This window comes from Lissotriton vulgaris, chromosome 3_1 (genome assembly GCF_964263255.1).
Source record: "Lissotriton vulgaris chromosome 3_1, aLisVul1.2, whole genome shotgun sequence".
NCBI lineage: Eukaryota > Metazoa > Chordata > Amphibia > Caudata > Salamandridae > Lissotriton > Lissotriton vulgaris.
In genome coordinates, this window is record NC_141689.1 from 248,548,681 (window position 1) to 248,576,111 (window position 27,431).

Sequence of the window (27,431 nt, forward strand, 5' to 3'; positions counted from 1 at the left end):
GATATGGGCTGCTTGGCTGTATAGCAATGCTATGGAAGGGGGTCGGTGGGCTTTATCTTGTAAAAGTTGGCTATAATATGATGCTGGTCGTTACTGTATTGTTGTACTGATTCCTGCAATAAAAATATATTTAAAAAAAAAAAATGGCTATGGGAGTGCCACGATATCAGGAGGCTAGGCAGGTCAACTGCCAGCACCAGGACCCGACATCCGGAACACCCCAAGCCGGACCCAGCCCATCAGACCCCCCCGTCAGGGCGGCGCGCAGTGTGGTCCCATAGTGTAGGCTTGTGGACACCGTGAGCACCTTTACATGGCACGTGTGCTCAAAAGATCGAAACCTCCAAACCCCCGAGTGATGCACGTCCGGGGCAGAAACCAGGAACGCCCGGTTTAAATACACATCAACACAAAACAAGGTAAATGCCCTGATGCACAGCCCCACCGGGACCACATACCCGCCCACCAATCTTAGAGGGGGCCAGCGCGGCCAGAAATTAGGCTCGGGTGGAACGATGGACATCGTGGGCCGTGTCCTGACGGTATAGGCGGCCAGAGCCAGTGATATCAAGGGGCCCTGTTGGGTAAAGGACACGCGCAGCTCTTACCTATCGTAGTTGCAGCCCAAAGCTTGCGAACCTACCCGCACGCGAGGCGCTCACATAGTAGCGCGGAACAGCTGGTAACGGGAGTGCCGGTGTGTGGGGATTAAAAGCTGTCCGCAACCCCGCCTCAGCGACCGGGTGGGGGGGCGTGGTCATGAAGCAAGGCAGACTGCGCATGCGTAGGCAGGGTGCGCTGGCCGGATCCCAAGGCTTGGTGTAGATCATTGGGAAAGTGGCGGCCATCTTAGCGTGGTGAAAGTAAAGCCCCGTAATCACCAAATATATAACAGGAGCTTAGTTGCGAGTGAATGGTTAGCCTGGTTATATCACATTCAAAACAATTTGTGAATAGTGATATTAGGTATAAACCAAGGTCAAAAACGGACGACCGCTGTAAACCTGTTTTCCTAAAAATGGACTATTGTCATACATCACCCAGAACTGGTTCCCTCCATTTGTACCGAATTCTGAGCGTGGGCTTAGCTCCCACGGAACCTCTCCAGGTTACTTACAGTGACAACCCGCTGTGTGGACCATTTGATCCCTAGAACCTCCTATGGTTTACTAGGCCCCCCTCTCCCTCATTGTTTAGCTTAGGGGATATATTACTCCTACCGGGATTGATCCTCTGACCATGGAAGACGTCCCTGGCTTAAGCTTCGATGAAGACGCTATAGCCGAGGCTTTGAGATCGGCTCCTCAACTCCTTGGAGTTGGAGGGGCTCCCGCCTCAGGCTCCACTAATGACGATTGGACAACACTTACTGGAATGAAGAAAGAATGGCTTAGAATTACAGTCCACGGGGCTATAATGACAGAATATTTAAGGGCTAAGATACCGGGCGTTCCTGGTTTCTGCCCCCGAGGTGCATCACTCGGGGGTTTGGAGGCTTCGATCTTTTGAGCACACGTGCCATGTAAAGGTGCTCACGGTGTCCACATGCCTACACTATGGGACCACACTGCGCGCCGCCCTGACGTGGGGTCTGGTGGGCTGGGTCCGGCTTGGGATGTTCCGGATGTCGGGCCCTGGTGCTGGCAGTTGACCTGCCTAGCCTCCTGATATCGTGGCACTCCCATAGCCATGACCTTCTCACTGGCCTTCTTCCTAGTCCCATTTTAAAACCTTGCACCGGGTGTGTGCACTTATTTTCGTCTCTCCAGGTTATTATACCTTTCTGTGCTGCCCCACGGGAACAGACTGCGAGGCCCTTTAGGGACTCCTGTAGGGTAAGCATCAGCCTACGCCTTCATTCTTGTGTGGTGTTGTTTTTATTGTTACTATACATATCAAAATGTTCACAGGCCTTGCCTTTTGTTAGGCCCTTTTGTTTTTAATATTCCTTGGAGTGTGTGTATTCTTTAAGAGATTAAGGGTTACCTATTACTGGATGAGGTGATGGTGCCATTATAAGTCACTTGGTTTGTTGTCTCACATCTCTTCTAGTTCAACCCTATACCGCAGAACCACTAGGCCTGCACCCTTACAGACCCAGAGAGGTTGTATTGATTCTTTTTATCTTCACTTTTGGTTTTTCACTGTGTAGTACTGTGTACTTGAGGTCCTGAGGAATTGCAAAACTAAGCAAGAAACATGTCGACCTGATTAGAGGGTCGAGGTAGTTCCACTGTGCCCCTTACAGCCTCTATATCCCCTCCCACCTTTTAACCAAGGGAATCAGTCACGCGAATAAAAATCCTTGTGAATTGGTTCAACTTTTTTAATATCACCTTCCCCACATGACTACACCCCTTATTCTCCCCCTCACACGCACACAACCGTTGGCTTGAACAAAAGATCTCCCACAAAGAGCGCCTTTTTGGCGCCCGTCAGGCATTGCAGCACCAGTCTGACGAGGAGCAAGAGGCCAATGATGAAGCTTGACATCTAGCTCGCTGGGTGTGTGAGGTCTCTCAGTTCTAAAAAGGGAGCCTGCCGCTCCCTGACTCCACTCTCTTATTCTTTATTTACACACTCCTTCCCTCTCTAAACGCTCCCTGGGAACTTTGTACCCTCTGTGTTTCACACCTGCATCATTGTCCACCACCCAGAGTACCATCTCCACCCTCCATCTTCCTCCCTCCCAAGTTGGCCAAACCCACCTCCCTAAAATGGGTGGTCTCCCCTTCACTCTAGGCACCGCACTCTTGCCCCTGTCACTCCAGCTGTGCTGAGTGAGGACTCTATAGACCTAACCCAGAACATCTCTGTAGACCAGACTGCGCTACTGAATGCCTTCCAGGGGCTTGGCTGCCAATTGCAACAGATGCCAGCCTACCTGGGAGGCAGTCACACTGGTATCTGGCCTACAAAGGTCTTTTCAAGGTCTAGCCTCCTCACTGATCACAGTCTCCAAACATCCCATCCTTGTGCCCCACCTGCCACACCATCCCCATCCACATTCCCTATTCCCAGACCTGTCCCAAGCACACTCACACCTTTGCATGTACCCACTCACACAGACACAAGCAGCATAACCACACACAAACACAAACAATACAAAAAACACAGGCACTCATCCAAACAGACAAACATCAACCGTACCACAGACACTGCACACACCACCACAGACACATCCACCACCACCAGCACACCCCAGACACTGCACCCACCACCACAGACACAACCACCACAATCACAGCCCCAGACATCACACCCACAACCACAAGCACATCCACCACCACAGGCATGCCCCCTAGACACCACACCCACCACCCCAGTCACATTAACCACAACGATCCCAGCACCTCCACAGCACACACACTCACAAAATAGAAACACCCACACTCACTCATACAACACACACCAACAAAGCAAGACACACCCCAACATTCACAACATAGACCAGACACACAAACACCTGCACCCTTAACAGACACATGTACAACTGACACTTCCACTCCATCTACATCTCAACCCCAACTCCCTTCTGACCATCCTACCCATTTTCCCCTTGAGAGATTTCTGTTTGCCCTTGCCCTGAGCCCTGCCACACCCACCCTTCACAAACGCATACCTACCCCTTCTATCCCATAAGCCATCCCTACTATACATCCTAACCCCCCCTCTCAAAAGACAGGACCCACCCCTACTATCCCCCAAGGTACACGTAAAAATGGCAAAGGACCCCATCCCAAACCCAAAACCACCCCTCTCAAAACTACCCCCCTCCCCCAAACCTAAGACCACCTTACCAAACCCAAGACCAAAACCACACCTTCCCCTTCTCAAACCCAAGGGCAACCCTCCCAAACACCCCCTCCCAAGTAACATCTTTCAGGTGTCTGCTCTGCCCACTAGATGACCCTACCCGGGGAGGTTACCCAGTAGTGCAAATGTGTACAGGACTTTGTGGACACCTTTTGTACTGGCATTTGCCTTATTATTTGCCTTATTTAAAAATAGTTGAGAGAGTGATCCCATTGTGAATATAACAATGTTTTATTTTCATCAAGTATGCCCTGGCATTAATTTCCTTTACAATTGTTGGATTCTGAGCAATAATTCAGTGTAAAATGTGTAGTACATATTTTTCGTTAGCATGATGGCAGGACCTACTACATACTTTTTAAATGTCTTCTATGTCAAGTGCATACATGGTTCATATGGTATGTAATGGTCATTTGACTTTAGGTGCAGCCATTCAACATGGTAGTGGACCCTACACCAACAAATAGATGTTGAGACATTATTTAAGGATATTTTACGACAGGTGTGTTTGTTTCACCTTGACTACTGATAAGTATGTACACATATGCATTGCACTTTGCAATACTATGTGCAAACTGAAACCATATACAATACAGGAAGTGCACTACACAAGGGGAAATGGTACATGGATGAATATGTAGTGTGCTTCAAGTTTGGGACTGCCATTGATTGTCCAGGCAATCTATAAGGTGAGGGTTACAGCCTGTCTAGTGCAATTTCTACATGAGGTTACATTGCACTTAGCCCAATGATGTGTGATGCATATGTTTTTATTGTGACAATATTCGTACTTACACACTTGTATGGTGAGTTTTTGATTTCTGATTTGATATCCATTTTTATGCAAGTGTTCATTTTTTGGAAAGCAGCTAGCACCAAATTTATGAACACAATGTGGTTATACAGGAGTGTTACTTTAAGTTTTTTAAACATCAACATTAGAGACATTTGCATTGCACATTGGTATGCTATTGCTTGTGTGAGCAATTTAATAATGCAAGAGTCCTGTCCATATGTGAACAGCCAAGTATAAAAAAGGAAGCAAGTAATGGTGGAGGTTATCTTTAGTTCCCAGCATGACTGTGTTGATTTGCATCGTGATCAGGCAGTAGCAGAGGCAGGACGTGTAGGATCAGGTCCGTGGCAGTACAAGAAGTGGGAAGGCGAGTAAAGGTGAGTTTCTGCCTTACATGCATTCCATTCCTTCAACTCAGGAGTGGAGGTTTCCCAGCCACAGTTGCATCGGTGGGAAGGCACATCATGACTGGCCCGGTGGAGAAACTGGTGGTCCTCCTTCAGACAGTGCAGACAATGCGGTCATGATTTCATGGTGTGAATGGCGGGACCGCAGCAGTCTTTCGTCTATGTAATAGCCAACATCTAAATAGGGCATGTGGATGGACAAGTGGGAGGGCGGAAAGACCGCCATAAAAGCGACAGCGGGACCTTATCTGCCAAGATCTAAATCGTGCCCTTAAACTTTTCTTTCTTTACAAACTGTGCAGACTCTGCACTAGTCTGTCTATTAACTTAGGGCTAGATGTAGGTAAATAGTATTTACCGATTCTAAAATTCCGAATTTTACCGATTCGGTATTTTAGAATCGGTAAATGCTATGTAGCAAAAAAATCAGTAAAAATTACCGAATCGTTAAGATTCGGTAATTACCGAATCGGTATTTACTGATTCGGTAATTGCCATTCATTCCTATGGGCCTGGAGGCCCATAGGAATGAATGTCAATTACCGAATCGGTAAATACCGATTCGGTAAAAGGGGGAAAACAGTGAAGGGTGGCAGGGTGTAACTTTGACACCTCAATTGTGTATGGGTGCAACATGGCACTGAAGCAACTTGTAGTTGGTGGTAAATAACGAATCCTAACATGGGATAAGCACTCATTTAAGTGCTCCCTACATTAGGAATTTGGTAATTCACCGAATCGATATTTTACAGATTCGGTAAATTACCGATTCGGTAAATTACTGAATCCTTAATTTCGGCCCCCTACATCAGAAAAGCCTATTACCGGTCGGTAATGGCCGAAATTTGTTCATTTCGGCCGTTACCAACCGGTAATAGCCTTCCAACATCTGGCCCTTAATTCTTAAACTATTTGAGCATAACTTTTGTTAGCCCCCTTGCTGAACTATATATTTGGTTTAGCTGTTTTCCTACTTTGGAAGTTTACCTTATTTTGATCCTCTCGCATTTGAATTATTTGATAAATTATTGATGTTGATTTTAATTTGACCAAGTAATTACTTTTTGTCTTATGTATTGATTCTTAAATTTCAATAAACCTTTATGGGTTGACTTTGAATTTTGTCTTGTGAAGGTTTCTTTCAGTTGCAGAAGGACCATCATCTTCTGAAACTCATACGGTCTGGTCCGATATCTCAACTCCTTTGATTTATTGATTACAAGCGTTGATATAGCTTTCTTAAATCGGTAATGATACAAAAGAGCTCTTCAGACTGGCAAAAGACGTACAGCAGGCTCTTTCAGGTTTCTGGTTCACTTACAATAAGCATAAGTACTAGTATTGTAGTTCATCCTACGATTCGTAATTAATTTTTTCTACCATATACACTCTAGGGTCTTGTTGGCGGCTTTATGTTGGCTAGATATGTGAGCCATTTGACTCATTTAGAAAAACATTAGTTGGTGCACTTTTAAGTGGACCTATATGAACAGATTCAAACTCTAACAGCGAACTTTGTCTGATGCGGCAATTTTGACATGGAAGGTCATCGCCAAAGTCCAAGTACAGTTTTATGTTATTTTATGCACATTTGTATGCTCAATTCTACTATTTGTATGGTATTGTAGTTTGCCAGGGAATGGGAGTCCACTTGTTGTTGTGTGTCCCATTGACCTGCATGTTTGTGGTCAATCAACATTGCTTTTGGAAAGTGCAGAGAACATAGGACTGTTTAATATATTGTTTAGTCATAGTAAAGTAAGTTCACATATGTGTGTACCTTGCTGTGAAGATATAACATGAGGTTCAGTGCTAGTCTATTGTCTGACCAAGTGTTAGTGTTTTTGAATGACATCATTTACCAGGTATCCTACTACAAACCTGTATTGCATGCGTGGGGGTGGCCCCTTTCAGCTGGTGTTTTCTGACGTTTAGTTGTAGGGTACTGTTGTCTGTGGAGGGTGTGCTGTTGAGGCAGATACACTAAAGGCAATTATATGTCTTTGGTGTTTGCAGTGCCCATGAAGGTGTTTTTTCTTAAACATACTTTTTATTGATTTCCAAATATGTTGTATATCACAATCAATTCTTTCACATTATGACACGAACTTAAAAGCAGGATTAGGTAAAAACATATAGAAATACATTTATTCCCTAACACCCCCCACTGCCCTGGCTGCTCGTGTGATAATGCAATAAACGTTTAGTACTATCAATAATCACGAATCAAGAATCATGTGATACAGTTTACAATCCCCTCGCTGTAGTCCAGATGCACAACCCAATTATTCGGTCTCGCATCCGCAGTCTTGTTCTCCCACTGGAGCACAACGTAACCATTTCCGAGCTATTTAGAACTAATTATCACTCACACACTACGCATTAGTTTGATATCTCATTACTGGACCAATCCACATCCGCCCCATCACTCTGAAGGTCCAACAGCATCTGTCTCCATGCAGCCAGGTCATCCTTCAAGCGGGTATCACCTCTCACATGCTTCATACTAACCTTCTCAGACACTGCCCATTCAGACATATCCTGCAACCTCTCAGTATATCTGGGTGTGATATGCACCCATTCATTTGATAGCAATCCGCTGTTTAGCCAACATCAATCTCAGCATCAGGAATGTGCGGCTAAGTTACTTCTTTGATGGGGCAGGGATTAAACTCAACAGTATCTTGCTTGAGTTAGACTGGACTTTCCTCCCGTTGCCCCAATTAAACTTTGCAAAGACCTCACTCCAGTAAGACACTATGAGAGAGCAACTCCACACCAAATGTGCAAAGTCTGCCTCTGAAGTTCCACAACATGAGCATCTGTCAGATCAAGTGGGGTACATGACGTGAAGAGTCCTGGGAGAAAGGTACGGCTGGTGTATACAGTTATATTGTGTGACCTTAAAGTGTGCATTAGAGCTTAAAGTAAGCGCCCTCATGTGCACTTTTGCCCAATCTCGCAAAGACCTCACCAAGGGCCTCCTCCCATCTGCCATGTATTCCAGGGACAATTCCAGGTAGGTCCTCTCAGAGTGCCCAATATAAATGTGTTATGAGTCTGTGACCTCCTGTCAGGTCCAACAGGCTAGTCAGCGTCTGCGAGGGTAACGGTTCGTCTGGAAAACAGGGCCAGATCTCACAGCCAGTTGCCGATATTTTGGCACACTCTAGGTACCGCCCGGTACCCAACGCAAATGAAGGTGTTGGTGTTTGACAACTATGTTCTGTCTTATCTGTGAAGGAAGAATGTGCTGTGGTCTGGCCTATAATTTATGTTGGATATGCGAAGTGTGCATTAATTAGGGATGTGCCATTGAGCTGCTGTTACGTGTGGCGCTTGAGAGCACTATCTTTGGATTTCAGAGCAGTGTTGAAAAGGGGAGTATGCTAAAATATGACAGCCAGTCATTGAAACCACAAATTGTAATCACTGCTTCCAGATACCACCAGTATAAAGGGAGGCTATATGGCGACGAGTCGGTTCCTTTCATAACCTACTTTTATGGGGTTAGTTGAATGTGGGAGGATATTTCTGGTCTCTTGTCTGTAGCCTTGCTTCCTGTGTGCAGTGTATGTCACCATCTGCCATGCCTTTGCCACTTTGATAGGTGATGTAACTTTCCCTGATGGCTCATGTGGGCCTAGAATTATTATGCCTGGTAGCTGTTCCAGGTAGGTGGGTAAGGTATATGGCTATTTTAAAAATCTGTTTATTAAAAGTCTGATATTCGTGTCAATTGTACAACTTACAATTATACGGTAGCATGAAATCACTAAAAGGCAACTACCTGTGTGTGCTAGAAATTGTTTATGCATCTTTAAATGTATAAAATATATACAAGGTTAAAAAGGCAAATTTCCATGTCTGGAAAAAATGCATTTAGTCTTGGTCTTGAAACAGGTTGTTAACATCTTAGCCAGTATTAATATGTGGGTGTCGGAACAAACAGATGAAAGTATAATAGAATGATCTAAATAAAAGACACAACACAAACTTCTCTCTTGAGTCAGAGCATGATAAAAGATAGTAAACTTTTAAGATACAAATCAAAAGCATACATACTAAATCATCAGAGACCCTTAATTGTGCTAAGTAATCGTTGTTAGCTTGTGCCACACCATTTGCAAGAGAGTCAGGGTTTTTAAAGATAAACAAAACCTCATCCCACAGCCCACCCATGGATGTCTAGGGCATATTTTTCTTTACAGTGAATGCACTCAAACTGTAACACTTTTTCTCTATTTGTATAAGGCGTAAGGAGATTGATCATCCAATGTATTTTCCTGCTGAGTTGATCAATAGGACAATTTGTCACAACTTTCAAAATGATTGAAAGATCAGACATAATCGCATCATACAAAAAATATTAGTGCCCTCTGTATCCAATGTATGACTGAAAAACGTATGTCATTGTCAAGCATGCTTTCACAACGCGGCTGTTACAACGCAGGTACCATTACCACGCATTACCTTTACTACGCAGGATTTTACCACGCATATGCCTTTACGAAGCATGCCTTTACAATGAATTTGTTGCAAAAGCATGATTGGTAAAGACATATGCGTGGCAACACTGCATACGCCCACTAAGGCAAAAGCACACGCCCACAAGGCGGGGAGTTTTGAATAAAATGAGCAGGTGTTATACATTTCTGTTGCCGTTTTCCAGTCTGTTGGGCTTGTGAGCAAGAACGAAAGTTTGAAACGTGTAAAGCCATACTTTGACTGATTGAAAATTTGGAGACTGATTTGGTGCTCGAGCCCGCATCCAGGGGGAACACTCTTCGTGTGGGCATCCTCACAGGGGCATCCTGTGTTGTTTTGCATATATATATACATATATAGTAAATTTATACATATATGTATATATCCTTAATAACTCACAACCCCTTAACCAATATGCACCCTAAAATTACCCTTGCTACCCAAAAACCCATACCCACCCTAGACCCTAAAATTACCCATGCCACCCCAAAACCCACTCAACCTATATATACTGTGTGTTATGGGAGTTTTAAAGGATTAAATGACATCTGACTGAACAATGATTAACATTTATAACAGTGGCGGCTTTGCAACAGCATTTGCTTGAAGAACATTAGTCTTTTCTTGCTGGCTACAAAGTAGCCTCCAATGAAAGGGAACAGTAGAATCTTTAATCTATTATTTGATTTAATTTAACACAGGTAGGCTCTTGCGGAAATTGCAAGAAGAACAAAGAGAACAACAAATCACAAACAAGAAAATCATACTTCAAAAACTCTCATTCTGAAAATCCCAAGTGCAACTCAAGGTGTTCCAGTTGCAAGTCGTCGAATCAAGAAACAAGTGAAGATGAAAATGAGGCAAGTGAAGCAAATGTGCTTGAAGATGAAAGCTTCAATCAATCAATCAATCAGAGGAGTTGTAAAGCGCACTACTTACCCGCGAGGGTCTCAAGGCACTTGGGGGGGGGGGGAGCCGCTGCTAGTGGACAAAGAGCCAGGTCTTCAGTAGTCTCCTGAAGGTTTGCAGGTCTTCCGTTTGTCGTAAGAAGAGAGGGAGGGTGTTCCAAGTCTTGGCGGCATGGTGGGAGAAGGACCTGCCCCGGAAGTGGTTCTGTGGATGCGTGTGACAGTGGCCAGTGACAGGTCGGCGGAGCGGAGTTTCCTGTTGGGTACGTAGAATGAGAGTCGGTTGTTGAGGTAGGCTGGGCCGGTGTTGTGGAGTGCCTTGTGTGCTTGGGTCAGGAGTTTGAAGGAGATTCTTCTGTCGACAGGGAGCCAGTGCAGGTTTTTCAGGTGGGGGGTGATGTGGTATCGGCGTGGGACGTCGAGGATCAGGCGTGCAGAGGCGTTCTGGATTCTTTGAAGTCTGTTGATGAGCTTGGCCGGGGCTCCAACGTAGAGGGCGTTTCCGTAGTCGAGTTTGCTGCTGATGAGGGCGTGGGTGACGGTTTTCCGTGTGTCTGTCGGGATCCATCTGTAGATCTTGCGGAGCATGCGGAGGGTGTAGAAGCAGGTAGAGGAGACTGTGTTGACTTGGTTGGTCATGCTGAGTTTCGAGTTGAGGATGAATACAAGGTTGCGTGCATGGTTGGTTGGTGCAGGGGGTTTGTCCAGAGATGCGGGACACCAGGAGTCGCCCAGGCTGCGGGGTTGGGCCCGAGGATGAGGATCTCCATCTTGTCCGTGTTCAGTTTGAGCGGGCTTTCTTCCATCCAGTCGGCGACGGCCTTCATACCACGGTGGAGGTTGGATTTGGTGGTGAGGGAGTCCTTGTTGAGGGAGAGGATCAGCTGGGTGTCATCGGATTAGGAGATTATGTTGAGGTCATGTTGTCTGGTGATGCGTGCGAGTGGTGCCATGTAGATGTTGAATAGAGTTGGGCTGAGGGATAATCCTTGCGGGACACCGCAGATGGTCTAGGTGATTCCGGAGTGGAAAAGGGGGGAGGTGGACTCTTTGGGTTCTATCGGAGAGGAAGGAGGTGGTCCAGTCCAGGGCCTTGTCGCGTATCCCTGCGTCGTAGAGGCGTGTGCGTAGTGTGTGATGGTAGACGGAGTCGAAGGCGGCGGAGAGGTCCAGGAGGATGAGGGCTGCTGTCTCGCCGTTGTCGAGTAGGATTCTGATGTCGTCTGTGGCAGGGATGAGGGCGGTCTCGGTGCTGTGGTTCCTGCGGAAGCCTGACTGGGAGGGATTGAGGATCCTGTTGTCTTCTAGGTAGTGGGTGAGTTGGGTGTTGACGATCTTCTCGATGACCTTTGCTGGGAACGGAAGCAGGAAGATGGGCCGGAAGTTCTTGAGGTCGCTCGGGTCCGCTTTGGGTTTTTTCAGTAGGGCGTTGATTTCGGCGTGTTTCCAGCTCTCAGGGAAGGTCGCGGTCTCGAAGGAGAGTTTGATGATGTTACACAGGTGAGGTGCGATGGAGCTGTCGGCTTTGTTGACGATGTGGTGGGGAAGAGGGTCGGATGGGGCGCCTGAGTGGATGGTGCTCATGGTCTTCATACTGTCCTCGGTGTTCATGTTGGTCCATGTGGTGAGGAGGTAGTGGTCGGCGTGGATCGGTGGGTCCGGTGTGGTGGGGTCGGCAGGGTTAATCTGAGGGTTGAAGCTGTTATGGATGTCGGTGATCTTGCAGTGGAAGAAGGCAGCGAGGGCATCGCACAGGGCTTGGGAGGGCGGGATTTCGTTGGCGCAGGAGCTGGGGTTTGAGAGTTCCTTCACGACGTTCAAGAGCTCCTTGCTGTTGTGTGCGTTGTTGTCGAGGCTTGATACAAGCTGATTGGTCTGAAGGTGTGAGAGGACGAAGGAGAGCTTTGAAAAGATTTGGCAGTCTGAAGATAATTGATGTGAATTAAACTGAAGCAGTGGGAGACTTGAATGACAAAGACCGTAAAAAACTTGAGGTGAGAAGATCAACAAGAACAAGAGTGCCAAAGAATGAATATGCAGCTCCTGGAGGGCATATCTAAAGATTGAACAAGAAGAGAGATTGATCCAAGAGATTCTCAATTACTCTTTAAAAACTTCCATGAATTGACAAGAACTGAGCATAAAGGTGACCAATAATGAATTGTTTCCTGATGGAGTTATCGAACTGAATTTTTTAAAGTTTTTAAGAAGAGAAAATTTTGATTTTTGAAATGTTCATAAGTGTGCCTGCATAACTCTCTTTTTCTGCATGTAACTAAATTCCCCTGAAGAAGATAGATTTTGTACTTATTAAGTATACATTTGAGGATAGATTTGTGGGTGCCCAATTTTTATGAACATGTGATTTCAACGGAAGTGCTATTTGAACTATTTTTTGAACGCTCACTTAATAAGAAGAGCATTTGAACTGTTTAAAACATTGTGCCTCTATTATTTCTGTGCTGCTTGCATCAACAATTTTGAAGGTCTATTTTATTAAATGCCTGCAAACTAACATTTTAGAGAATTTGTAAAGATTTTGCATCTTGTCTTTGAGATCAAGATTTTATTAAAAGTCAGATTTTTAGAAAAGAAGATGGCTACACGTAAAGAGAGATTTTGCTTGGCTTTTGAAATAGTTTTAAGGAATTTTATTTTATTAGTATTAATTGGTCTTTAGTCAGACCCCCAATATATCGAGATTTCACAATTTGCAAAATAATAGCAAAATTGGCGTTTTTGTAAAAATACAATTTTTCCAAAAGTGCCCGCAAAATTAGAGTTAACAAATGAAAATGGGGTTGATCCTCTCTTTAATGGCTCTGTGCTGTCGCTGAGCCAGTAAAAGGAGGGTGACCAACAGACATGCAGCCAGCAGAGGTGTTAACTTCCTCTGTCACTATCCTTTGAATTCAGATATCCTGGGGAGTTTGATTTACTCTCCTACTTAGGAGCAGGAACAAAAAAACAGACACTTTACATATATAATCACTTGCCCTCAGGCTTTGGCAACAATTGAACAAGTCTCTGAAATAATGTAATTGGCCTATTACTTTTGTTTTTAATTTATTGCCTTTCCAAGCTAGACACATGGGTGCAGGAATACACAAGCACCCATTCAGAATTACTGTCTAGTCTTTTGTTGTACGTGAGGTAGGCCATAGCACCGCGCCTTCTTCCAGGAAAAGCTATTTTCCTCCTTGCTTTTTGAAAGATGTTCATTATTTGCCATGTGTGAACAACACAGAACTGAGATTCATGGGGCTAAGAAAATATTATCCTGTTGATACAGTGGAATTTATGAAGCGCAATGTGCACTTGTAATGCAGAAAATACGTCAATGGTGTCGCTTTTACAGCTGTCATCATTCCCCGCCTCCTCCCATGACCTACATGAGGGGAGAGGAGTTGGCCTAATGGCTAGGGAGGTCGGTCTCGAATCTGGGGAACTGGGTTCGAGTCTCGGCAATGACACAGAACATCCTGTGATTCTAGGCAAATCACTTGTCTCCCTGTGCCTAACAAAAATGAATGTGTCCTCATGTAATGCAACTGGTGCTATGTAAAGCGCTCTGATACCCGATTGTGGTCAAGTTTGCGCTATATAAAACTCTGTAAAAAAATTACTTATCTGGCTGTCTCACCTCCTTCCCCAGTCTCTTATGCCTACTGCCCAGCTCCAGTGCACCTCCTCAACCACCACTGCACTGCACACTGCAGGTGACGACAGGTTGTCTGATGCCAGAAAGATCTCATCTCTGTGGCATGGGACTTTTTCCCTTTTCTACCTTCTTTCTGAAGTTGAAAATGTGGTTCTTGCTAATAAACATAATAGACGTATTATGTTCTATAATTTTAAAACTAATAGCAGTGATAAGAGAAAAATGTATACAGTTACTGATGTACAGTGCAACGTTATTAGAGAATTGATACAAAAGTTACTGAAGAAATTGAGATACAGTTAAAAGAGTTAAAAGAGGATATTGAGGCTAATTTAAGAAATTTACAAGTATATTCTAGGCTTACAATTTCACAGGAAGAGAAAGACGTTGTGTGTATGATGCAAGAAAAATGTAGCAGAATATATGTTTCAGTTATGATTGGAAAGTGTGAGTGTACTTATGGGTGTGTTTGGTATGTCGATTCCTCCTACTGGAGTGGCTTTTAATGGTGTGAAGATTAGACAAGTGTCTACTTTGGTGGATCCCTTTGCTATTAATACTGGAGGTGAACTAACTAAAATGTATGATGAAATTGTTGCTATTCGTGCAATGGTAATACAAAATAGATTTGGACATTTTTTGGGGCTAAGGAAAGTGGAGTGAGCCTTGTAATTAACGTCCAGGTGCATTGTACGTTTGTGACTGATAACAGCATGGAAATTATTAAATATATTAAGAATATATTATTGTGAGTAAATTTAAAACCTTAGGAGAGACTAGTATGTGGGAAACAACTGGGTCATGATTCAGTAAGATTGGAAAGGTGATGTAAATGGTGGCTTACTGAAGAAAATACTAACATTATTAATAATGTATAATTAGTTAAATTCCATTATTAAAACGCTTAGAAGTCATGTGTTTAACGATGTCTGAAATGTGGTTATAAAAAGAAGACAACCAAAAAATGGGAAAAAGAAGAAATTGAACTAGATGTCCTTAAAGCCAGAGCTTATGATGAGATAAAGGTCTTAGAGACGACAACCTTGAAGAAGCTGAGAATGTTTAGTGAAGTATTGCAGTGTAGAGTAGTTTGGTGATGATTTAGAAATCATCAGAGTTGAGAAATGTGAAAGCACTTATAATTAATAAAAATAATGCATAATGTAATTGTGTTTTAGGTAGTTAAACCAGGCTTTAAATGCCATGACTAGGCCAAAGTCAGTACGCACTGAATATCATTTTAAAGTCTTCGAAATAAATGTGCTTTTAAATTACATGAACGAGTTTCCTAAGAACATGTTTTTCTGCTGTGTCTTTCCATTTCAGAAAATAAACTGAATACTCTTCAATTCACAGTGATAATTTGGGTTCCTCGACAAGGAAGCCATGTGAAGAAGGTTCCTGTATTTGTAACAAATTCAAGGTTCTTTAGCTTTAAGAAGTTGCACTGTCCATTGTTTTTATTTGTCACACTAAAGTCAAGTTATTACCTTAATATCCAATTATCCTAGAATCTTTAACCCATGATTTAGCTTAATGCAGGTAGGCACTTGCAAAAATTGCAAAAGGAGAATTAATGAAGTTCTATGGCAAATGTAAAATACATTAACAGCCAAAGCCCAGATTGATAAATAATCACACTATGCAGCGCAACATCCAAAATAACTGTGCTATGTTGCATGAAAGGGAAAACATAGCACAGAGCCATAACTACTAATGTTGGGCTTCTGCTGCTGTTATGCCCTGTGCCAGCGCTAAAACAGGCTGCGTTGCATTATGCGCAGCCTCACACCATGGCACAGAGGCCAGTGTGTGCTAACCACCATAGGATTTGTCCTAGAATAGTACTCTTCCAGTATAATAAAATCCAATGCATAGGCAACAGCAAAATTCTCAGATGCGTTTGTTGTGTTCTGCAAGACATTGAGTTTTTTTTGAGAAATGAACAAATGTCCCCTTGTTTGAATCTGCTGAAAGCAGCCATTCATTTTGTCACAAAGCCTGGTCTGGCTACCTGAGTAGACTGGGAATTGCATCAAAACCCATGGGTGTGTGTACTAATCCTACCCGAGTAACACTGCCTTGGAAGCAAGATGGTTTTGGTTATGTGAACGGTTTCTAGTGCAAAACCCTTTTTGAACTGAATAGTATGGAGCATGCACCACTTTGTCTCAGCTTGCATTGTTTGCAACACACTAGTGCAATATTGAGTAATTTAATCACAAGTATGGTACACTCTTTACGAGCTGTGAACCTCAGAATCCTAATCTGGTAGAAGTTTTAAAAGGATTCTACTATGTAAATGTAATGTAATGTATATTGATACTTGTATAGCGCACTACTCACCCGCAAGGGTCTCAAGGCGCTTGTACGAATAACGCTGTGGAACCCATCCTGGCTTTCCCTGTGAGGCGTCCACTCCTGGGCACCCCCAGGTGAAGCCAGGTATCCTTAGTGTTGTGGGGGCCGTTGTGGAGATTAAGCAAGCAATTGCCCAGAGTTGCAGAATGGGACTCCGTGATTGGAATAGGCACCGAGGCGAGAATTATCAGGTCCGTGGAATTTTGAGCCCAAGACCCGCCGTGGCAGGGAATTGAACCCTGGTCCCGGGCCAGAACTCTACATCAGGGTCTGCATCTCTAACCATTGAGCCACACTTATCCACTATATCTTCATTCGCAGCATCCTGTTCTTAAGTTAATTGGTTAAAACAGTGTCCCTTAAGGGAAATGATAAGTAACAGCTTCAAATTCATTTTGTTACTAAATTGATTATTTAACTGTAAATCCCATTTGGCATGTGTTATTTCTGGAGAACAAGTACAATAGGCTTAATCAGCGGATCTTAACTTTTTGACTTCAGTGGACCCCCACTAAGGGCCCAATTATGACTTTTGGCACAGCAGGAGCGGGGGGTACCCCACTGCTGCGCTCCTGCTGCCCCAAAGCTGTGGTCAGGAAGCCCGCCAGATCAGGAGTTTCCTCCGGTCTTGTAGGCTTTTTTTACCACAGCAGTGCATCTAAAAATGGGCACCGCAATGGGAACGCCAATAACAGTACCTGCACGGCATAGACTGTCCAGTCCATGCCGTGCCGGAACTGGTGTGCATGCACACAGGGGGGCACATATTGTGCTCCCCAAAGTGCATCCACATGGCGTGAGGCACTGGGGGCCCTGTAGAGCCTCCTTTGTTGTTTCCTCTCTGCCATGGTTATCAGGGATGTGGATTTTCATGGCGGTTCCACCGCCACATCCAGGAAAATCGTGGCAGAGAGGAAACTTGTAATATGCTTGCCTGGACCATGGCGGTCCTGCCAAGCATTTTGCGGCCTCAGGACTGCCACTCCACTGCCAGTGAACGGCTGTTCCCTGGAGGCGTCAGCAGTCCCATGGCGTTACAATCGCCCAAGTCTTAATGAGGCGGTCAGACCACCTGTGCGGCGGTGGATCGACTGCCACCACCGCGCCACCACAAGTCTGGCGGTCCTCAGACCTCAGACCGCCAGACTCGGAATCTGTCCATAAATAATGACATGAAGCCTGAGATCCTGGCATAAGTAATTTCTATGATTTGAACCTCAACATAATACACAGGAGTACAGAAACAAAGCGGCCTTCAAAAAATACACAAATCATGAAATATTTTATTTAATTCACAAACAAAAATATATATGCAAAAAGCTACATTTTAATTTTAATGGAGAGATACAAAATGTAGATTTATTTCTAGAAGATAAAGTGATAAGCGAGATTGTAGCATATCACTTTGCCTTATTTGTCCCTAATATAGCTCTCTTTTTATACAGCATAACAGGGCTTCCATTGAGGCCACCAATTGTCCAAACTAGATTCTCTTCGCTTTACTTGTGCTGCGCTCATGAATTAATCTAAGGATACCAACTTAATTTTTTAGCCTCCAATACAGAATTCCTAAATTACTATTGAGAGTATTCAATTCTTTAATTTTGCTTTTTATGTATACATACTTTATTAATCTGCTAATAATATTTAATTTTCCAAACAGTCGCGGACCCCAGGTTAAGAACAGCTACGTGAGATTAGCATAGTCCTTCTTATAAGGGCTTTCCGTGGTGGCTGGTGAAGTGTAAAATCTGCTGATGAGGGTCCTGTGGTGTGCATGCTTAGCGAGCGAGCCCGACTGTTATATAGGAGGTCCACGAAGAATTTGTTTGTAAAGAGTGGACAAATGGTGCATTTTCAAGCAAATCTGGGAACACAAGAAGGTTAATAAGGCAAAATTGTGAAAGTGTAGTTATGACATCAATAAAGAGATTTCATAAGACAATGAAGTAGGTAGCTGCTTATTCAGTTTAACCACAGTTCATCTCCCAGGTTATTGACACAACTACTTGCGCTACCATGCTTGCCAAATCAAAGACATGGCATATCATATACAGTAAATGTGATCTTCATGTTATGTGAGGCTGAGCATTCAGTCCCCAGTGTAGGAAGCTCTTTTCATTAGTGCACTCAATAGTGCTGTTGTGCTTCCGTGGGGCCCAATTTAGCACTCCCTGTCAATATTTATGCCACTCATCAAGTGGCAATGTAGGCCGGTGCCAGACCATGCCCAGGGGGTCAAGAAAATAACAAAGAAGAGCCACTGCACAGAAGCACAGAGATGGGATTGGAAGGGAAAGGTATGAAATGCGAATTGAACAGTCGCCAACACATATTTTCAAGTGCCGTGTCTGTCACCCGTAAAACTGCATAAAACTTTCCAATGTAAAATTGTGGTTGGCAGGGCTGGCATTTGCTTTGCAGCCATGAAAAAGAAAGCCTTCACTGCCAATGTAACGTTAAAAGTCGAAGACTGTTCCAGACGGTGCACGAGTAATGTATGATGCATTTTGTTACCAGTCACTGATCTTTCTATAAATAACGCATTTTCGAAACCACAGAGAGGCAAAGCTAGCTTGATGTGAAGGGACACTGTGGACCCTACAAGACACTGTAGTCAAACACTTTAGAAACACACTCAAGTGATGCAGATGCAAATCCTCCCAGATGGTACACCCTGACTGGTACCAACCTCCGAAGACACGCAAAAGTACAATCACGTTCAAACCCATAGAAGCAACCATGCATGCCAATGAAGTATATTAACCACGCACACACCACTGATGACCCAGATCTAACAACCACCAGACTCTGGTCTGTAATGCAGTCCTGAAGACTAGAGTGTGAAGGTGCACAAATGGCAAAATGGAGCTAGACAATACAACGAGACACCAAGGGGAATGTAACTGGACTCCTCGCCCCTCCAGTAGGACAGGGCTAATACACCGTAGTTCTAAATCTGCAATCTCACTGCCAACCTCTGGAGCACAACACGCAGCCCTCTCCGCTGTTCCACCCTCACCAACCCTCTCACACCCGCTGCTCAGACAAAAAGTCATCTCTGTCCCTAGCTGAAACACAGTAGCCTACTGCTGAAATCTGTAGTGTAGGCGAGTATGGAGTTGACACTGAGATACTTTATGAATGATGCCTCACTCAGAATGCCTTTTTAGTTTGGATAGTTCTTACTATACAACTAAAAAAGCAAAGTATTTTTTATAGTCTCTTCACCCACTAGGTACTCAAGTGTCTTGAGGAAGGACAGAATGCATTGGCCTCAACAGACAGATGATCAAAGACTGCCTGCCATATTGGTCTGTGTCTCAATCTTACAATAATTAATTGTGATATTGAAAAACAGAAACAAAAAAATCATACAGTCGAATTTAAATTAATTATTTTAAAAAAAACAGAGTGCAACTTGAAAATCTTGTGGCAGTAGTGTTCACTGGACTGCCCAAAAAAGTCTCATTTATAGCATGTTCGAATTGCAATGTTTCATTAAATTCAAGTAAAGTATTCTAATATGCATATATTCTGCTACCATTCATTTTAAGTCTGCTGGACCGTGTATAGGCTATGAAAAATGTGGGACCAGACTGTCTGTCATTTACACACCAGTTGAAACAAATGGCAAATGACTTGACAACAGATTCCAAAGGGACAGAACAAGACAAGACAAGACAAGACAAAGGGACAAGACTAGCCCATGTCTCCCTACAAATTTTCTGTCCAGGAACATTTGCTTTATTGAAATTCCTGCTCCCGTTCCTCCAGGACCACAGAGGTACGTTGGATTATATGCAACTGGTAGGCCATTAGCAATGTGTGCTGCTGCAATATGATATTTGTAGGCAGTCGTGCACTATAGGCATAGATCTGTACCATGGCCATTCCAGGGCAGGACTCCCCACTGAATCACAACTGACATTTCTACAATTTTAACCTCAAATAAATGCACAAAAATGCTGAAACAAGTATACATCAAACAAATACATGAATTATGAAATAGTTCATTAAATCACAAACAGAAAATATACAAAAATCGACATTTTAATTTTTAATGGAAATGTTAGAGCTTTTCAACATTTGGTTTTAGTTCAAAAGGATGAAGCAATATGGTAGATTCTAGCACGCCACTTCATTCTTTTTGCTCCTAAGGTATGCTCTCTTTTCGTTGGTGGATAACAGTGCTTTAATTTAGGGCACCACTAACTTCTGTTGCTATACTTGAGCTGCTCTGAATAATCAAGCTAAGGATACCAACTTATTTTTACCAACCAGGATCAAATTCTTTCACATGTAAAGAGTGGTTTAAAATGTTAAAATTAGCTTTTTATGCCATATTAATAATGGAATCGCCAAGGTTATGGGAATCTAATACTAGGGTAGGGATTTCAAGGCACATGCATCAAGGTAGGATTTTGTGAGGCCTTAATTTCGATAATTAAGGAATCGTAATTAAGGACTCGCAAAAGCCTATGCATGTAGGAATCACTGTAAAAATAGCGATTCCTACACATGCAATTTCAGGGTGCAAGGGTGTCAAAAGGAAACCCTGTTGCACCCCTAAAATTGATCGGTGCACATATGCTGCGCACACATATGCCCTAAGGGCATGTGTGTGCACAACATGAAACCTTGAAAAATGCACGAAAGTTCATTTTTCAAAGTTTTTGCAAATTACCATGAAGTTCAACTTCATGGTAAATTTCGCCCCCTATTAGCGAAATCGGGAATTTTCTTACTTTAATGCATTGCATTTAAGGAATCTCAATTTGTGATTCCTTAAATGCAATTGCAATGTAGGTAATCGCAATTTAGAGATTACTTAAATTGCATTTTTTGCATTTGGGATGGCATACCAAATTCAAAAATACCTGTTGCAAGGGCAGATTCTGAGAATCTGCCCGTTTGCGACCGGTTTTTCTTTTGATGCATGTGCCTGTTGGTTCTGTAAGAACTTTTCGGACACTATCACCCATAATGAATCTCATATCATATCAAAGGTTAAGGACCTTTTATCTTCCTGGTCCCCTAAATATATTTCTTGGTGGGGAAGATTACAAACTCTTAAAATGATGATAACCCCGATTATTAATTTGTTATCTTTCGTGTTACATATAAAGATTGGATAAAAAAGTATCCACACCTATTCATAACTCAGGATGGTCGTCTTTATGGCATATTCCTAAACTTTCCACTGACATTGATCCTAGCATAGTCTCTTTGTGGGCTGAAAAAGGTATCAGATTGGTGAAAGACCTATATGATTTTAATCATGATTCGCTTCACGTTTCTTTCTTAGCCAAGAAATATAATCTTTGCAACATGGACTTTTATTCTTTTTTTAAACTAAAGGTTAAAATTGCTAAAATATCCCTATCTATGGATTTGGTTATTGTCTTACTCCTTTCTATGTGGTTACGTTCAGGCCATACTGCGTCTAAAATTTATAAATTCTTATCCGCTCTACTCCCTTCACAGTGTACGATTACTTATGTTAAATTGTATCATCATTTTGCAGATGACATTTTTAAACATATTTCACAAGATACTTGGCATTTTATTGGGAAATAATCTCTACATAATAAAATTGCTCCTTCACTTATCCAATCCGAATTCTTTACACTAAATCTAGTACCTTGGACCCCGGCTTCTTTAGATAAATTGAAACTACGAGATAGTAATCTTTGTTGGAATTGTAATCTTGTATCAGGCACCCATCCACATATGTTCTTTGAATGTACGTTATTATATTCCTTTGGGGGCCCGATACAGAAACACTTATCATAAATTTTTAACACATCTATAGAACTTTCTTTGTCTATGATTTTAATAGGTCTATGGGCTGCAGTTATTCCTTTACCCCTTTACAATACGGATCTGGAGCTATTAGACTTAATTGTATCCATTGCTGTTAAAATTATACCAACAGAATGGAAATGCTTTCACCTGGTGGGCATGGGTCTCATATCTTAATGGACCTCATACCTTTGTTAAAGGGAAACATTACTCGCCTTCCATTTCTAGTAATGTTTGGCGGTTATTTGGATAATTACATAAATGTATCTTCTAAGGGGTTGGTAGCTCAGTATCCTTTTGAGTCCAGTTTTTTTACTTATTTTCTTATCAATGAAGCAGATGCCCCTTCCTACCTATTTTATTTATTTCTGTCTTTCTCTAATATCCCTTTGTTCTTTTTCTCTTCCCTGGTACCGCTGCAGATTTCAATGATCTTTTCAACAATACAGCCACTTTATATGTACCTGGTTTTACCTGTTACATATTTTTGGGATATATGTAATTTTTTGATGACTCTATAATATATATTATTTGTCATTTTATCTATTGTTCACTTTTTTAATATAATGAAATCTTTGTCTCTCTTATTATCCCAGCCATTTGGTTCTTGGTGATGAATTATTTCTCTTTTTAAATGCTTCAGTACTAATTTATTATTTACTTGATTCTGATCTAGTGTATTGTTATTGCATCACAAATGTATTTCTTGTTTTAAATAAGCAATAAAGATATTTGAACAAAAAAAAGAATAGGCACAGTTGCATTTCAGATAACTTCTGTAGCCCAGGACATTTAAGCACCACATATAACATTGTGAGTAGTTGGGAACAAACCAAAAGCATACAAAATAACACCATATGTTGTAGCAACGAGATTACGGAACAGACTAATTTGAGGATTTACGTCTCACCCATCTGAAGAGTAGCTAATAATGTACAACAATAAAACCATTACTAAGCCTATTGAAACTGCTGATTGGGGGTATCTTGTGGCAGCGTATCCCGGGGTTCACTGACGAAATATCAAAATCACAAATATTGTGGGACAAAAATATCTTGTCAAAAATATCAAGTACAAAAATATTGTTATCCTATACTTATAATGTAAATAACAAAAATAATGAAAAAATATTGTTATACACTAATATCTAACACAGAAATATCATTTTTTAATATAAACATAGTTAAATATAGTAAACATTAAATCTAATAACATTAAACAGAAATACAATGTAAATTAAATACATTTAAATAATTTAAAATGATATATACATTTTAAACTTATTTAAAAAACGCATATATATGTGTGTTTATTTAAACATATATAATTTACAATTATTATTAAAATAATACTTATAATGTATTTGACAATTTACACATTTTTTGTGAACTTTAAAAAAAAATATATATATATATATAAATACGTATGTATACATATATGAACTAAAACACCCAACTCCCACAGGGACTCCATGAAAAGCAGGCATGGACACGAAGTGGCATTGGATTCATCATTTGTTTCTCAGTGCAGGTCGCCCTCAATCCTGAGCACAAGGAGAGATGCGTTTCAGCCTTCAGGAGGCCTTTGTCAATCTAGTTTGGCAATGCATAACTAATTTGTTAAATAGGCCATCCCACTAGCCTCATTGATAAACATGAAACACATACTTTAGCGCATGTATTCCCATTGCAGTCTGAATACAGCATGCTCACGCTGTCTAAAGCTCTTCATAAACATAAATGTAGGTAAGATGCAACATAATAATATATAGTGCACAGTGCATTACCCAAAGTTGCAAAGTTACCAGTAAAGCAGACAACATATATGATGAAGCATGTATAACAATTTAAACACTGCTCGGTGGGATACATACGGGCACTTAAACTGTTCAGCCAAACTAACATCCAGTGTAGCCAATATATTCTAAAATGTATCACAAACAAATTTTAAAACTGCTGCCGCCATACTTGTTAGTAGACCATAATGACTGTCCATCATCCAGATAGCTCATTTGAGCTCCTATCTATTTCGCCACAACACGGCATCTGACCCTGACCAGGAAGGAGAAGTGATCTCTGCCATATTATTACCAGTTGCTGCTGCGTGGAGCCCTGGGACCGGGAAACGTTCTTCGAGCATGAGGTAACATCTTTACATTGTTAAAGAAATATTGCCTCAGAGTTAATTCGGGTACACGCTTGAAATCCCTTAACACCTTGGCTGCTAGCAGTTTTCCCGTCCTGTGCTGGAAATCAATATTTTACATGATTCATGACGAGCTCAGCTCGTCAATAGCACAGCTCAACTGTGCATCATGACGAGCTGAGCTCGTCATCAGCATCGAAAGGGTTAAAGACTGCAAATGCCACAATGCAGCAGAATAGTCTGTTAAATGTAGGCAATATAAAATTCCTGATATTGCTACAAAGTCAGTGTCAAAGAGGCGTTTCACACCCGAGCAAGGACAAGTAATGTCCAAAGGACAGAAACGGTAAGCATAAAATATTTCAATGGCACAACCTATATATATATGTATATTCATAATAAATTACAAACTGTAACAAATACATTGGTAACAATTCTAAAAAACATATCAGTTTAATTTCAAAACAAAATAAAAAATTACATTTTTACTAAAAATATATTACATATTACAAACATTAATAAATACAAATAATATAATATTAAATACCCAAAAACATCATAATAATATAAATGTAAACAATATAAACAAAACTATCAAATTGTAGGAATAATACATATACTATTCCCACTCCATTCTCTGCAACAGTAGAGAAATCACTGGATTCAGGAGGGATACATTTACTGTTGTTTAAGGGCGATGGTAACATTGTGCAGTCATACCGGGATCCCTCTGCATCAGCTAATCCTTTCTAACCATTTTGTCTTTTTTTCCACCTCGTACTTTTCCCAGGCCCTTCATAAGACTCCTTATAATTGTAAGGGCTGATCTCTGTCCCTTACCCTATCATCTCACTATGTCTGCCCCTTTTGGCTCCAGCTGTTTGATATTTACTTGTAGACATCCTGCAACCCTCTCTCCTACTCTTGGTTTATCTACTTCTCTTTTACTCCATATACCTAAGCAGAACAGCCTACTGTTCTTCTGACTTGTTCCTGGCTTTCCTCTTCGCCATTAGTTCAATTCCTTCCTACGCCAGCAGCTCCCTATGCGTCTATATTCTCTGGTTCATTTGAACCTTTCTTTAAATGCTTCATGAGCCTCACTACCCTACTTCTATTCTCACTTCTCTCTTTGTCCATTCCTTCGCTTCTCTTAACACAGCAATCCACCACGTCTCTTGCTCCATTTGTATCCGATACCTACCTACTGGTCCCTTTCCTCTTGTCCCTTATGGTACCTGTCACAATAGGTCCTCCCTCTAGCAGGTGAGTAGCCCTGGGCTTCACTCTGCTGTATATTGTATTTTTTTTTTTAGAAAGGATCATAAACAAGGTATCCCTATGGACGCTGTCAATTTCATGACCTTCTCAAGCGATAAGGGACAATGTATCAGGCAATCTGCATTAATGAGGTCACTGCAGTGGTATGTTGAAATGATGTGGGTAATGTAATTGTGGGGATGAAGGCAGGTTAACTCTGCCCGGTGTTGTCTCAATCGTCATATCGAACATAATCTGATCAGCTGTCCTGAAAGTTGCCACTGTTATTACAGATTATCATTTGGGCTTCACTGACCCTCTCTTGCTTGCTTTGATTAAAACGTTTTGGTTTTCTCCCTTCCCCATTTTTCAGACCCAATCTCTCCCTCTGTACCATTTTGTACAACCTCTTTATCTGGGTGATCCTTTCTTCCCTACACCTTGAGCCTTTCTCTCTGGTGCCATACTTCTACTCCTTGCATGACCACACATTCCCGGTCCTTCCTCATCTTGGAGGTGACCTACATGTCCATACTGCCATTGATCCACTACTTCCCGGGCATCAACCTGTCCTATTTCTTTCTGTGTCCTTTCCTAAGGCAGTCTGTGCCATTAGACAACTACTCTGCCATCTGCACAGATAAGGAAAACAGGTGCAACCTCCATGTTTGCTGTTGGTTCACTTTTTTGCCTCTTCCTTTCTTCATGTGTCTTGAAAAATATCTTCTTTCCCTCTCTTATATCCCTTTTCACAATAATTGTCTTGCTTTTTGTTCTCCTGTTTGCTTCCTTACCTTTTTCAATTCAAAATGTTTATTTTACTATGTTTTTTCTACCTGGTCAACTATCAAGAACTTCTTAGCATCTAACTAGCTACTGCCCCTTACCCACGAAGCTATCTACTGCCTACCTAGATACCTGATTCTTAACTCTCACCATTTCAGATATGCTCTTCCATCTCTTTTTTACTTGTAAAGCACTCTGTTGCCAAAGCACACACGTTTGCAACATAGAAATACTTTTAGAAAATAAATAAACTATTGGTCCTTGGAGGTGGTGTCTGGGATGCTGAGTGTGAACAATGATGAAGAGCGAGAGAGAGAGAGTATGTATGTGTGTGTGTGTGTGTGTGTATGCGTGTGTGCGTGCGTCCGTGTGTGTGAGTGTTTGTGTGCATGTGTGCGTGTGTGCGTGTGTGTGTGTGTGTGTGCGTGTGTGTGTCTGTGTGTGTGTGTGTGTGTGTGCGTGTGTGTGTCTGTCTGTGTGCATGTGTGTGTATTGGAAGCCTAGAGATAGTTAGAATTGGTGGAAGGCAGCCTTTCTAGCGCTATCTATCTGACACTATTCTTAAGGGGCTAACATGTAAATAAGGAAGATGCCCTCCTCTATCTGGCTGGCTCCTGTATCATGGAAAACCTTCCTTAGGACTTAACAAATTGAAGACAATTTTGTCGAAGGACCTGTGTTGAGATGCAAGAAGGCCGTGGAGGAGCATTGGACCTGTTTCAGGAAGAGATCTGCTTTGAGATTGAGGAAAGCCCCAAGACCATGTAGATGTCTTTGGATACTGATCACCCTCAAATCTGCCAGCAAGAGGCATCAGTGTACTATTTGTTTGGCAGCAGAAGCCTAGTAGGACTATTAGCAGAGAACCGAAAGCCTAGTAGTGACTTATTAGAGTTGGATATTATGCAAGAAGTGTTACAGATCTGCCACAGAGGAGCTGCAAGGAAAAGTGCCGTGTGGTTGGCATTGGACATTTGATGCAACAGTGGAAAGAGTCA